This window comes from Phalaenopsis equestris, unplaced genomic scaffold (assembly GCF_001263595.1).
Source record: "Phalaenopsis equestris unplaced genomic scaffold, ASM126359v1 Scaffold000288, whole genome shotgun sequence".
Classification (NCBI taxonomy): domain Eukaryota; kingdom Viridiplantae; phylum Streptophyta; class Magnoliopsida; order Asparagales; family Orchidaceae; genus Phalaenopsis; species Phalaenopsis equestris.
Window position 1 is genome coordinate 142,306 of NW_018164730.1, and position 16,034 is coordinate 158,339.

Genomic DNA, 16,034 nt, shown 5'->3' on the forward strand with positions numbered 1-16,034 from the left:
CAAAGTGTTACACTATGAGAGCCACCTCCTAAATTCTGGATGGGACAAAGTGTTATATGGTGGGAGCCACCTCTTGAATTTATAAGGGCCACCTATACATATTTGCTTGGTGATTAAATTTGGGTATAGAGAACTAACAGAAATCAAGTGTAACATTTATTCATAAAATAGCCCCTATATATAACAATAGGTAGCTTCAATATACAATTACAATATTATACTCTTTATTTTTACGGTTAATGAGTATTCTTTGTCATTTCTCTGACCAGGGGTAGTTAATTTTACTTCCTAATTAACTACATTTTTAATATTAATAACTAAATGAGTGACACTATCACAAATGATCGCGCTCATTGAACATAATGTATGAATAAACTGATTTTACTTCCAATTGTCGGTTTCCTTATTTTTGATCGTTTGCGGTAGTCATTTGATTCAATCAATCCTGCAGTTTCGATGAGATTTCCGATCTTCTTGTCAAGCGGGCTAAGTTGACCGATCATTTAATAACCTTTGGCATGGAATTCTGATGGGAAATAAAGGAGTCTCTGTTAGAAAATTCATGTTTCAACTTTATGACACAAATTTCAAAAAAAAACATAATAACCAAGATCTTTTAAATTCATGATTTTTTCATATCTAAAATAAAGTGACGCATACTTGTATTCATGATGAACAAATTTGATTTTGAAAAAATTTGATCTTGAAGAGATGGAGTTTCTCTCTCTAATCCCTTGAAACTTTCTGTACTTTCTGATGGAGAGAAATGTACGGAGTGTGTTAGGTAGAGAGATGACTCATTCTCAAATTCATGTTCTATTTAACCACCATTCATCAAGGGGGTTACTAACCAATAGGATTTATGATAATTTAATAAATTAATTGATTTTTATTAATAAAATTAATGACATAAGTTAGTAATATTTATTTATTTTAAGGGTTATATGAGTTACAAAAATAAATATTATAAGTTATGACATAAGTTATGAGTTAAGAAAATAAATAACTTAAGTTATCAAAATAAATATCATAAGTTGTCATAATTTATGACATAAGTTATGAGTTAAGAAAATTAATAACTTAAGTTATCAAAAATAAATCTCATAAGTTATTAAAATAAATGTGAGTCATAAATAAAAATATAACATTATCCCACTTGGCTCACTTAATTTTAATAGTGCATTACATACTGCAAGATAAATCCTTCTTTATATTGGTTAAATCATAAATTATTTAATAAGTATAAAATTAATATGAATCATGGCGGTTGTGCATCAATTTATCGACACAGTCCCTTCTATGTATCACAATATCAATTACATACTTAGCATAAAGAGAATTAACATCATAGTCTCATAATGTCTATTAAAAAATAAATTTTGTTTAACATCATGCAACATAAAGTTTACACTAACGATAAAAACAAGATTTATAAATATCAGAAACAAGAAAAATTGGGCCCAAAATGTCAAAATATAGAGAACTTAAAACTAATAAAGGGTTTTGGTAATGCCCATTCTCACGATATGTTCGTTAAATGTCTTCGGTGACAACCCTTTTGTCAAAGGATCTGCAATCATGAGATGGTGCTAATATGCTCAATTGACACCCTATGTTTCTGAACTTCTTCCTTAACGACAATATATTTTAATTTCATGTGTTTAACACCTTTGGAATACTTGTCGTTTTTGGAAAAGAAGACTGTTGTGGAGTATCACAATAAATTTTCATCGTCTTGGCAATACTGTCGACAATTCCAAGTCCTGAAATAAAATTACGCAGCCATAAACCCTGAATTGTAGCTTCGAAGCAAGCCGAAAATTCAGCTTCCATAGTGGAAGCAGCTGTGATAGTCTGCTTCGCACTTTTCCATGAGATTGCTCCTTCAGCCAAAAGGAACAGATAACAAAATGTTGATTTTCTGGTATCAACACATCCAACAAAATCTGAATATCCTATCACTTCAAGATCTTTAGATCTTCTATAAGTGAGCATGTGGTCCTTTGTTCCTTGTAGATACCTCAAAACTTTCTTTGCAGCTTTCCAATGGTCTATTCCTGGATTACTTTGATACCTGCCCAACATCCCGACAACAAAGCTAATGTCTGGTCTGGTACAAGTTTGAGCATACATTAAGCTTCCAACAATAGATGCATAAGAAATTTCATCCATTTGTTTATGTTCCAAATCATTCTTTGGACACTACATAAGGCTGAATTTATCTCCTTTCTGAATTGGAGCAACACTTGCTGAGCAACCTTCCATATTGAATCTCTTAAGAACTCTTTCGATATATATTTTCTGAGACAGCCCTAACAATCCTTGTGATTTATCATGAAATATTTTAATTCCAATCACATAGGATGCCTCAGTCATATCTTTCATCTCAAAGTTCTTAGAGAGAAAATTTTTGGTTTCATATAATAAACCAAGATCATTAGTAGCCAGCAAAATGTCATTAACATACAGAATAAGAAATATAATTTTACTCCCACCGACCTTTAGATATATACACTGATCAATAATTTTTCCTTAAATCCAAAGGACGTGATGGTATCATTAAACTTAAGATACCATTGTCGGGAAGCTTGCTTAAGTCCGTATATTGGTTTCTTAAGTTTACACACCATGTGTTCCTTTCTTTCAACCAAAAATCATTCAGGTTGACTCATGTAGACCTCTTCATCTAAATTCTCATTCAAAAAGGCAGTTTGCACATCCATTTGGTGTAACTCCAAATCATAATGAGCTACTAGTGTCATGATAATTCTAAATGAAATAAGAAAATGTTTTTTTATAGTCAATGTCATCTTTCTGAGTGAAACCTTTGGCAACAAGTCTGGCTTTATATCATTCAATATTGCCATTCGAATCACATTTTGTCTTAAAGACCCATTTACACTCGACTTTTTTACAACATTCAGACAATTCAACGATATCTCAGACTTTGTTTTGATCCATCGATTTCAACTCATCTTTCATTGCATCTAACCATTTAGAAAAATCTGCACTTTTTATGGCTTGTGAAAATGAAACTGGATCTTCATTGACTCCTAAGTCAAATTCGGATTCATGAATATAAACCACATAATCATCAGAAATAGCAGACCATTTTTGTCGTTGAGACTTTCTAGGTACTACTTCATGTGGTTCATCTAATGTAGGTTCATTAGTAACAGTTTCATTGCGGGGTATTTGATCATATATTTGTTGTTCTTGTAAGTTGTCAAAATGTTCAACAACTGTAAAAATAACAACTTGAGAAGAAATTTTGGCTAAATGAACTTGAACCCTAATTTCTTGGATCTCCACTTTATGTGGTTCCAAACTCCCACTAACTTCACCATTTTCAATGAACTTAGCATTTTCAGTTTCAATAATTCTTGTACTGTGATTAGGATAATAAAATCTATACCCTTTAGATTTTTTTGGATAACCAATGAAGAAACAACTGGTTGTTCTTGATTCCAGTTTCTTTTCATGTGGATTATATAACTTTATTTCCGCTGGACAACCCCAAACACGCAGGTGCCTTAAACTAGGTTTCCTTCTTGTTCACAGTTCAAAAGGAGTATTTGGAACTACATTACTAGGAATCATGTTTAATAAATATGCAGCGGTCTTTAAAGCATGCATCCACAATGATGAGGGTAAAGAAGAATTACTCATCATACTCTTAACCATTTCTTAACCATTTCCATTAGAGCCTTTCTGCAACACAATTTTGTTGTGGTGTTCCTGGCATAGTGTATTGAGCACATATGCCATTAGTTTGAAGGAATTTAGCAAATGGACCTGGGCATTGTCCATATTCATTGTAAGTTCCATAATACTCACCGCTTCTATCAGACCTGATAATTTACACTTTTCTGTCTAATTGTTTCTCAACCTCAGTTGTATACACCTTTAAGGCATCTATAGCTTGAGATTTTTGATGCAATAAATAGACATACCCATAACGTGAAAAATCATCAATAAATGTGATAAACTATTTCTCTCCACCAAAAGATGGAACATCATAAGGTCCACAAATATCAGTGTGTATAATTTCAAGGAGTTGTATACTTCTTGTGGCGGCTTTCTTAAGTATGTGATTTATGTGTTTTCCTTTAATACAATTCACATAGATGCCAAGATCAGTAAAATCTAATTCATTAAGGATTTCATTCTTTATTAATCTTTCAATTCTTTCTTTGAATATATGAACACGTTTATGCCACAAATAAGTTGAACTTTTATTCATAAAACCGCGTTTAGTACCAATATTATGATGCAAAGTCATTAAATTCTCAGAGAAAAGGTTATCAAGTTTAAGTTTGTATAGGTCATCACAAAGTATACCAGAATTTATGAGATGATTGTGTTTAAACAAACTGAAACAACCATTTCCAAATTTAAATGATTATCCAATAGAATCAAGTTTAGACAATGAAATCAAATTACGAGAAACAGATGAGACATAAAATGTTTTTAAAATGTCTAAATGATGTCCAGTATCTAAAATCAACCGATAGGTTCCAATAGCTTCAACTGGCACTTTGACTCGGTTTCCCATGAAGACAAATTGTTCATTTGGGTTTATGATTTGGGTTGTAAGGAATCCTTGCATCGTATTAGAAACATGAGTGGTACAACTAGAATTAATCCACCAAGTATTATAAGGTTTAACTTTCTTTTCGAACCAATCTTTGCGCTTTTGACACTCATTTTGATAGTGTCTAGGCTTTCTGCAAAAGTGACACTTAATTCCTTTATATTCCTCTTTGTGAATTGGGGCAGATGACACATTAATCTTTAGTGGTCCTTGCTTGCCCATTCTTCTTTCCAGGTTTCTTTACAGCTCTTCTTTGATGACCCATGAGATTAATGGAGTGATTTGTTCCTTTCTTAAGCTGTGTTTCCTCTTGAATGAGCATACATTGTAGTTCATTTACATTCCACTTATCTTTCATAGTGTTGTAGTTCATGTGAAATGGACCATACTTAGGAAGCAAGGAGCTAATGATAAATTGCACAAGGAAATTTTCATTCACTTCCATTCCTATGATCTTAAGTCTTGTTGTTATGTTCGTCATTTCAACGACATGCTCATGCATGATACGAGAACCATCAAATTTCATGTTGGTTAACGTACTCAATAGTGTCCCAGCAAGAGACTTATCAGCAGAGTCAGACTGAGAACAATTCTTAGCAAATTTCATAAATTCCTTAGCACTTTCAGTGTTAGAAAATGTACACTTTATGTTGTTTGCTACAGTCATTCACATAAACATTAAGCTTAATCTGTTCGATTTTTCCCAAGCTTTATAGAAAGATATTTGTTCAACATTGCTAGAATCAGTAAGAGCAAGGGGTTTCTCAGTCGTAAGTGATAAATCAAGATCCAGAACACCAAGGTGAAATTGGACTTGCTCACGCCATTCAGAGAAATTAAACCCATTGAAAGTTTGAATAGATGTAGCTTGCGAATGAAGAGAAACAGGAGTAATTACTGCAAATAAATAAAACATGCTCGTACATTAGTGCTTCAAACATTAAACTTACATACATACTCATATAAAATCAGATTAAAATAATGATAATAATAATAATAGTGTATTGAAATCTCATTTGGGTGATATAACAATACACGATAATAAATATAATTGATGCTTGACTTAAATTTAATATAATTGATAATTGTTTGTACTCAAGTTAGACATGTCCATTATCTTTGGATATATAAACATACTTTAACTTAGTATATAAATAGACTACGATTATATTCAATGATTATAAAACAAATGATCAACTTTTAGGCGATCTAAAAATATTTTAAAATCAATGAATTTTAATTTTTTTTAATAAAATATTAAATTATTTCATAACAAGCATCACATACTCTTGATTAATTAAATTTTTTTCATTTCACGTCTATTAAACTTATTATTTTGGTGACTTTGGTGACTAACAAATTAAATATTACATAGACATTAAATAAATAATAATTTCAATCACATCAATTTACTTTAGTTTTATTGATCTAATTAAAAATCTAATTCACAGCGGAAATTTATTACAGAAATTTAAGCGGAAATTTATTACAATTAACATAAATAAAATTATATGAAAAATCATAAATTTAGTAATCAATGATATGATACCACATGTTAGAAAATTCATGTTTCAACTTTATAACACAAATTTAAAAAAAAAAACACATAATAGTCAAGATCTTTTAAATTCAGGATTTTTTCATATCTAAAATAAAGTGACGTATATGTATTCATGATGAACAAATTTGATTTTGAAGAAATTTGATCTTGAAGAGATAAAGTTTCTCTCTCTAATCCCTTGAAACTTTCTGTACTTTATGATGAATAGAAATGTACGGGATGTGTTAGGTAGAGAGAGGACCCATTCTCAAATTCATGCTCTATTTAACCATCATCCATCAAGGGGGTTACTAACCAATAGGATTTATGATAATGATATATGATAATTTAATAAATTAATTGATTTGTATTAATAAAGTCAATGACATAAGTTAGTAACATTTATTTATTTTAGGGGTTATATGAGTTACAAAAATAAATATCATAAGTTATGACATAAGTTATGAGTTAAGAAAATAAATAACTTAAGTTATCAAAATTAATATCATAAGTTGTCATAATTTATGACATAAGTTATGAGTTAAGAAAATTAATAATTTAAGTTATCAAAAATAAATCTCATAAGTTATTAAATTAAATGTGAGTTATAAATAAAAATATAACAGTCTCCTCATACAGTTTGATCTCTTTGGGATTCATGCTAACATTTTTGTTGTATACATGTTAGTTCCCCAATTTTCTTGTTTTTTTTATGACAACAAAAGGATAATAAAATAATTAATCAAATCTTATAAAAGCATAATCATTATTTCCTAATTTTTTTGTGTTCATGAAATCTTTATAAATAGGGTCAATACTCTTCCCTTATAGCTCTTATCTCGGATTCATAACCCCTCCATGTCTGACGTGAGAGCCTCAGATTGCTTTGATGATGAGGTGCTTTGGATGGCTCTAAAAGAATTTCAACTCCCTCTCAACCTCCTCTAACTCTTGTAAGCAAAAAGACAAAGAAGAAAATTGTGGTGGTAGGAAGAAGAAACACAAGGATCATGTGATCGACTTAAATAATCAAGTCACATCTTTTTCTGGTCCCGATGCGAATCGACCAGAAAAAGCAACAAGGATGGAGTGAAAACTTGGGCTTTCGGCTTCTCTCACGGATCTTGTTTCGATCGTCGTAGAAGAGGTTCGTTAGGCAGGCTCGATCATGCAAGAAGCGGTTGGTGTCCTCGAACAACTTAATACAACAGTGACTTCTGATGCTTCTCCACTCGAAGTGTGGAAAGTAAGTGCTCCCATGTTGGGGTCGGTCGATGTTATTGTTGAACTTATAATAGCAGTTGTGCTTCACCAGATGGCCGGAGAGAATTAACCGCTGACCTGCAACTTGAGCAATCAGCTAGCCGATCTTTTCAATACTTCGCACGGGGTGGATGGCGGTCAACAAGTCTTTCGGATCGCTAACGCATAGAGTGAATCAGGCAGACTCTTTTGAAAGCACCGCCAAAGGACCGGATAATGATGTCATTCAGGATCTGTAGGTCCGAGTTGAGGATGGAAGAGGAGATATAGATTCTTTGCAATGAGGTGGTGGCTCTCCAGGCTGAATTGCAAGTTGGTCGGACTCAACAAGAAATCGATCAGGGCAATTATCTCAGGAGGCTTGATGTCTGTCTTTTGTTTAAGTGGTTACTTAGTCGGGGATATGTCTCGACTTAAGTGGCTAAGGACTCCTTTATTAAATATTTTCTTTTTTAATATTTCATGTAACTGTTCCTTTTATTTTTAAATGAAATGAATTTCTATTATAATTTGTATATTTATATTTATATTTGAGTTGATGTGGTGTGACCCCTTTTTGAATATCAAGATATTTGGAATGATGGCCTCTGAACGCTTCGACTCTTGCTCCCTGCCTTATAAATAGATCGTGGCGTGCTAGGGTTGAAACTTTTCCCAAAATTTTTTGTGATTTTCTCTCTCCCCTTTTCTCTCTATGGCTCGTAAGTATTCTCCTAGAGTTTTCGACACCTACCTACCCTGCAACGGAGGCTTTTGTGCTGACTGAGGAAGATATGCAGAAGCTAATGAAATTTGTTTTTGATAAGACAATTATGCTTCGGGGCATAGGGAGGTCTAACTGAGTGACGAACAACTTTGGAAATGACCTGGTGTTCTACCGGGATCAATTTCGATGAGGCCCGCGACTTCCACTTTACATCGAGTTAAAGGGCATTTTAAATCAGTATGAGATGATTATGGTTCAAGTCGTGCCAAATTTTATCATTGAGATCATGATGTTCATTATTTTTTCCACTGATCGACTATCCCTTGGTCAACATACATGTTCAACTATTACTTCATTCAAGATCGACAAGGAAGGGCTCGCACAGTTTTTCGCCGGTTACAAACTCCAACTCCTCGGGTTGGAGAACAAAATAAAATATTGGAAGAAACAGTTTCTAGTCAAATCTTGCACCAACGGCTAAGGGATTAGTCACCCCTTGGGATGTGGCGGTGATCAAGACCAAGACGCATCTGAACTATCTCGTGGCTGACAAGGAAAAGATCAAAATGCATCTGTTATCTATCCTTTGGTACACCAATCAAAGATTTATTGACTGGGTTTTACAACTGGATAAATTTGGTCGAATGAGAAGAACTGTGGAGAGCCTCATATGACAAATAAGCTTCCAGTGTGAAAGAAGTGGAGGAGAAAGCATTCAAGAGGAAACTAAAGGGTAAGCTCGCTATCTTAAAGCGGGGGCGAACCAAAGGAGAACCTGGAAGGTGGTCACCACAGGAGCCAATATTACTTATGCATATTTTTATTTCCTTCAAGTCAGAAATGACCAGTGTGATACAAAAAGTATCAACCGAGGTGATTACTATTATTGCGTGAAAACCTAAAAATTTCCCACCGGGTGTAGGTATGACCCCTGGGACATCATCTTACTTGGGATCGAGTGCTTTTGAGGGCGAAACTTCTTAGGGAAAAAGAGGGAACATCCAACATCCCATCTTCCTAGCAGCGCACATCCATCCTCATTACAACCAACCGACCATCATCCCAAAAATTTCTCCTTAATTTATTCGCAAGGGTCGAAGCCTGCCATCACTCTCCCATTAATCTATCAGGGTCCTCCTCTAGAAGAAGTGCAGATTCTGCTCTAGAATTAGTTCCTCTTCCCCCTGCCAAAAAAGATTCATAATCCTCCAGCAAAGAGAAAAAGGGGAAAGCTCTCATGTAGGTTATTGACACTTCACCCCACACTTTCCTTAATAAGAAAGGCTTAGGGAGAGGGAAAAGGAGTTCCCCTCATCATTAGCAATCGTGACCATCTTTTTGCTCTTGCGCAGTGCGGGGCAAAAAGAAACAATGACTAGAAATAAGAAAAGGTTAGTAAACAAATCACAAGGTACAATGACAGCGGTGCACACGATAATGCAACAACCAAACTATCGAGGGTGAGAGAAAGGACAAATGGATCGAGTTGCTACCCCTAGCAACCAACGCATGAACTGAAAACTAAGCTCTCACAAAAGGCTTAACTGTGACTTGAAGGAAGAAAATTTTGTCACGATAATATGAGTGAAACTCCTAGTACAGAGAATGAGATTAAAAGAAAATCGTGGAGAGCCTACATGTGGTAAACCCTTGCAAGTAAAGGTCAAGAATGTCCGCCCAAATAAGATTGGGCGGCATCTTGGACCAATATCCGTGAAAGAATACCATGTAGACTACCCATAAGCAGAGATTTAGGTGTATGTGCATATTTTGGGGTTAAGAGTATTCCCAAAGAAACGTGTTCATACTAGTTAATTACATCCTAAGGGATACCCATAAATACTCTCGATAAAAGGGGTCTCGCTTTATATTATCATGAACCTGAGGAAATAGGTCATCAAATGAAGGTTATTTCGTGTGCGAATGTCTGATGCTTCAAGGTTCTCGCCAAGCCATCGAACAGAGAGTGAATCTCTCACATCCCAAATGGGTAGGGCTCATCGGCATTCGAAGCCCACATAATAACATTAATCATCTTGACGAGGATATTCCAATATGTCAAAGCACTTTTGGGTCATAAGGGTAGAAGACAAATCATTGTATCCCAAAAGGGCGACAACTCATCGGCATCGACTCATCAAGATGGTATCGACGAATTCAAAAAAGCGACAGTGTTCAAAGGGGCTCAACAACAAGAAAGTTAGAGTAATCTTATGAGGTAGAGGTAGCTGAATCAGGGTACCACAGATCCGTCATCCCAAGCCACTAGGACCCTAAGTTCACCTGGTCATGAAGGAATTCGACCCAACACGTCCTGAGATCCCCGCTCAGCAATCCGTGAATTGTATCTTCCACGGGGAATCTCGGTAGCCCTAAGCTCAAAGAAATGGAACTCTATCATATGACTACAAACTGGAGCTCCAAAAGGTGGGACTTATAACTGTCAAAGTAGCAAAAATGTCTCAGGAAATGAAGGGAATTGGAGGTTCAGCGACAATGTTGTAAATACTCTCAACAAAAGGACTTACACCCCATCTGGGTTGGGTTGCACTAGATAACCACATATATAGGAAAAGGTATGATGTGTCAGTCGGGTTGGAGAAGCGGGACATGTAAATATGAATGCAATTGTCTAAAATGGTCCTTAATTATTGTGGAGGCTCTATTAATATGACTTTGGAGATGACCATTCATGCAGCCCATTTTAAAATCGGCCCGAAGACCATGCAAGAAAATAAAAGTGCAAATTTTAAAGTCTTGATTATTTTAATCCAAAATTTTAATTGTTTTAAATATTTTATTTAAGATTTTGTAGAAAAATTAAAATTTTAAGTTCAAAAGGGTCTATATTGCATCTTCATTAGCAGACAAATCACAGAAATAAATAAGGAAAACAATCCAAACATGCAAAAAGACATAAAATAAAACAAGACAAAATCAAATAATATGAATCGTCGATGCTGCTGGGTCGACAACATATTCTAGAAAAAAATGAGCTGTCGGACTCCACATATACATGTCCGGTCCAAATTATATACATCAATATGAAATGAAGAATTAAGATACATGACATGAGCATCTCCTCCTAGTCCTCGTCACATGGTTCTCGCATCAAAGCGTCTCGAAACTTGTGCTCGTATCTTATTTCTATTATTGAACTCTCCAACGACTCTAAAAGTATATAGGAAAACTAAAAAAAAAGGACTCGACCTGCATGAAACAAGCGTTAGCAGGGAAGCCATACAATGCATAATCAGTCGTGTCTAATGGGGGGAGCTAAGCAACACCTGCAAACATTAGAAATCATTACATGCTCGCCCTTTTATGTATTTGTGTGTGTGCATATAAAGGAACGACTCCCTGCAGAAAAGCTCACTAACATGCTACCATGCATATCAAGCATGCAGGCACACCCAAAGCACAAAGCAAAAGAAGAATGTATGTCTAGAACAACCAATCCAACAATGAACAATAGTGAGACATAAAAAAGACTATTTAGCACCCTAGATCCTATCCTAGCACATCATCTAACAAAAAATGGTCTAACATAACACCTAATTTAATAGGGTAAATTCTTCGACTACCATATGACTTTGACAGGGTCGCCACGTCGACCCTGTGAAGATCCCAGGGATCTAAAGTACACGAGAAAGTGGGTGACATTTTACAAGAGGTGGACTCACATATGGTTTAGCGTATATATACTTTAAAAAGTAGGGCAGATAATACATAAGTAATAAAAATATCCATTTTTCATACTTTTAAAATAGCAAACCTACGATGTGGGTCCATGACGTACATGATGCACTTTAGAGCCCTTGGATACTTAACACAGTCATACATATTTGTTGCTCGTGATACAGAAACTTACACTGCTCGTGCAGGCATCCTCATAGGAAACACTCGTTTAAGTATCACGATCAACAAACTGGTCACACTTCTAATGGGTAGGACAATCATCTAGGCGAATGGGCAAGCATACAATCATGTAAGAAGCCCGCATTGTGATTGTTCGATCGAAGTATGAAACAACCACAACAAGCGCCCGAAAGGGTGAACACACATCATACAAATGAGTGCAAGGATGCTACATGCAACATGACACACAGTAACGAGATATATCAGTAAAACAAACTACTTATGAAGAGGAATTATGCCTGCCCGAGGAACCCAAGGTGTCATGCGACCAGCAAACACTAATCATATGTGAGTTTGCATCGAGTAAAATGATACCTATGAAAACAATTCACTATTTACGTGAGAGGCACTTACCAAGCACTCATGCAAACATGCAGGATATGTAACAAACATATGACAGGAGTTCTCCAAAGTGGTGAGGTTTAGTATGTTGTGAAGGCAGTGACTCAAAAAGGACGATCATGTTGTGAAGGCAGTGGCCCGAAAGATAGATATGTCGAGGAGGTAGTGACCCGGAGGTGGGCATTCCATGGCAGTAACGACCTAGACAAAAGGGTATGCCGAAGAGGCAGTGACCCGGAGGTGAGCATGTCGTGATGACAATTACCAGAACAAAAGGGTATGTCGATGAGGCAGTGACCCGGAGGTGGGCATGTTGTGATGACGGCGACCCAAACAAAAGGATATGTTGAGGAGGCAATGATCCGGAGGCGGGCATGTCGTGGCAACAGTGTCCCAAATAAAATGGTATGCCGAGGAGATAATACACCTAAAAACTGATTACTTTTTCATATATGTTTTATGCTCAATTTTAATGATTTTTAATGATATTATACTTTAAAGGAAGATATTTTGCATATTTTTTGCTCCAGCGACAAGAAATGAAGTTTTGGAGAAAAAGAAGCAAGAACGGTGCAATTTGAAGCAAAAACGAACAAGAAAGAAAATTTTGTCCAAACTCATTTCGATATGTCTTTCTATGATTAATCTCATTTACACTTCTCACATATTTTTGAATAAAATTAAACTTTAAAGAGATGTTATTTTCATGCTTATTTTGTAGGTCTATTTGTTAGGAACGAAACACAACTGAAACGGAGAGAAACCGTGGAGCTGATGTAGACCGGCGCCGACGGCTCCAAAGTCCAGAGAAGCGACGAAAAGTGGCGCTGATGGCGCCCAGACCAATGCCAACAACACCCGGGACGGTTGTGGACCAATTTTTGGCGGATTTTGATGTTTTAGAAAGCTCCCAAGTGATTCAAACACCCCATGAAGTGATTTAATGTATCTAGACACTTGGAGAAGACTCTTGAATGAAGAGACATGTCTTTTGGATGAATAGATTTATCTCTTGGGAAAAAGGAGGGAGTTGGTGTCTCTTTAAGAAAGAGGGCTTGACGCCTCTCATGGTGTGTGGGGGCTTGTGTGTGTGTGTGTGTGTGTGTGTGCGAGTGCATTGTAGAGTAAATTCTTGTATGTGGAGAGGATTTTCTTGAAGAATTGTAAGAGCAGAAGGAAGGTGAGACGTTTCTTCTTCATTATACTTCTAAAAGAGAATTTAGTGTTGATTGTAAAGAAAGAAAGTGCTACAAGAGAACTTCTAGGGATTTGCTTGAAGAGAAGTCTAATATAAGTTGTGTTCTTTCATTTCTTTATTTTGTAAACTTATTTTTTTTATATAAAATCTATGTTTTGTCTTATCTTCCTCATAAGTTTTGACTAATTTTCTTTATCTTTCTCCCTACTCTAAGATATGTTGAAATGAAGAGATAATTTGGATGTGTCGTTTTAAAATATAAAATAAATTGTGATGATTTTTTCACTCCGTTCTTAATTTACTTTTCGATCTGACAAATTGAAATGTTAAAATCTGTTGTGAAACATATGATCTGGGAAATGGAATATGAGTTCTACAACAGAGTGAGAATCACATTTAATTTCATGGAGGAGTATTTTGTTCATGGAATTAAGTGCAAATAAATAAGGAAATATACATTGTTTGGCGTAGAATTAGAGATTTTAGAGTGATAGGCTAAAGTCCCCAATTTGGCCTTAGTGTTTAAGAACTAAAGCGAGTGTTAGCCTTCAGGAGAAGGGAAGTGGGAGCTCTAGAGTGGGAGCCAGTATCCTTCTAGCCTAACCACGTGATTCTCTTTAACACTGAATCAGGATAGAGAATTAAAATTGCTCATATTTGACACAATACATATTTAAACCATTTATCTCATCTCATTTTACCATAAACTCATTGTGGTGGGAATGATACTTTTTTAAATTTGAACTTTTCTTCACAAAACTTTGTTTAGTCTTAGTAAATTAAACTTTAAAGTTTAAAAATTAATTTAGTAAACTTAGTTTCGTTAGCATACATTAAAACCACTTTAATCAACCTTCCAAACTAATTGTTTATAGTAGAAGACTAGAATTAGCCTAAGGGATTTCTTACATCGCTTCTTCGTGGGATCGATACTGGGGTTTTTAAAGAAAGCCCTATACTACTTGAAGCGATACGGGCACTTGCTTAGAACTCCTAATGTGCGAACTATTTTATATATTTTATATAACATTTCTATTTTGCACATTAAATACTTAATATAAATTGGGTCAACTTGTTGGCTATATTTTTGAAAAACAAAATTACTGCGTAATTTTGGGACGAGTCAAGTTCTTGACACTATTACCGTGGATTTAAATTAACATAAAACAGGTAGAAAAACAACACACACTAGGGGCAGAGAACCCCTCCGCTTGCTTTCTCTCCGAAAGGCTCACTCCCAAGCACCTCTAAAGCCTCACAAGGCCTCCAAAAGACCCTCCTCTAAGAGCTCTCCCTCTAACCCTAACTGAAGAAGGAGGAGAAGACGGAGCGGAACCCCCTGATCGGGGGAATAGGGAGCTCGCGAAGATGAGAGTTAGGGGTTAGGTTAAACCCCTCTCCCCTTTAGAAATGACCAAAATGCCCCCCCCCCCAAAAGAGGGTAAAAGGGGAAATTTCACCACCCTGGCTACTCATGGCTTCAAAACAATGTCAAACATGGCTTGAAATCACACCTGGAAGATGGCCACCGCCTAGGAGTCACTCACTCTAGCTCCAAGGCGCCAGCTAAGCATATTGGGGCCTTGGTGCCACCCAGGCGGCACCATGCTCTCTGAAAATCCTGATTTGGGGGCTTGGTGCCCTGTTTCTATGGCGACTAGATGTCAGGTCTGTGCCAAATTTTCAAATCATGTGGTAGACCTATGGGGGCTTGCACTCAACGGCCCAAAAAGGTATTTTGGGTGTGTGTGCCTTCAGGGTCAGCCCCGAGGGATTAGTGTAGCTCGAAACCATAATTTTCACCGAGAACGCCTGGCGAAATATTTTTTTTGACCCGGAAGCTATGGAACACTCCATGTGAGTGAAATATAGGCTCATAACTTCAAAATGAAGTATTCTCGTCGGTCATTCACTGGATAAATCGTTGTCAATGGTCGTTCTAAAACGGTGGTGCAGATAGGGTGTCTCGAACCCTAATTTTTTTGTACCGCGAGTAGGTGGACTTCGTGACTTCCTATGGTTGTGGGAGGTTTCGAATGGATGTGTGGTGACTTTTAATCATCAAATTAGGCACCAACCACACCTCACGTCCTAGATGGGCCTGACGAAGTAAATTTTCCCGAGTATGGCTGAATCACTACTGAACCTAGCTACTTGCCCCAAACAAGTGCCAGAAGGTCTCGAGTGGGTTTCTTGAGCTACTAGATACTACGAATGAACCTTAGAATACCCTGACTCATGCAGGTGAACACTCTACACTTGAGTCATCAAAAATTCATGCCAATAGCTCATAAAATTCACACACATCCTTCACTTGTCATGGACCTCTCTGATATAACCAGCCTCCTTCAGCTTCCTCACTTTTTCAGCGATCAGATCTGCAGGGTTCTTGCAAACGATCGAATTTTATGCTGCATCGGTCAGGCTGATGGATTAATGTTCAAATGATGGCACGCCACATCGATCGGCATTC

The 16,034-nt window shown here is 36.2% G+C and overlaps 1 protein-coding gene across 4 annotated transcripts in view; it reads left to right on the top strand.

Moving 5' to 3' along the window:
• LOC110025098 (reactive oxygen species modulator 1) overlaps positions 1-16,034 on the top strand; it is a 51,248-nt gene that overhangs the window by 23,401 nt on the left and 11,813 nt on the right. The window contains exon 3 of one of the 4 annotated variants that reach the window (XM_020725374.1): positions 13,085-13,251. The exons of 2 other annotated variants lie outside the window; for them this stretch is intronic. The gene's annotated coding sequence lies outside the window, so the exon portion shown is untranslated. Of the gene's footprint in view, positions 1-6,943; positions 6,962-13,084; positions 13,252-16,034 lie in introns of those variants that run through there. One more of the 4 variants, XM_020725376.1, reaches the window with a different exon arrangement.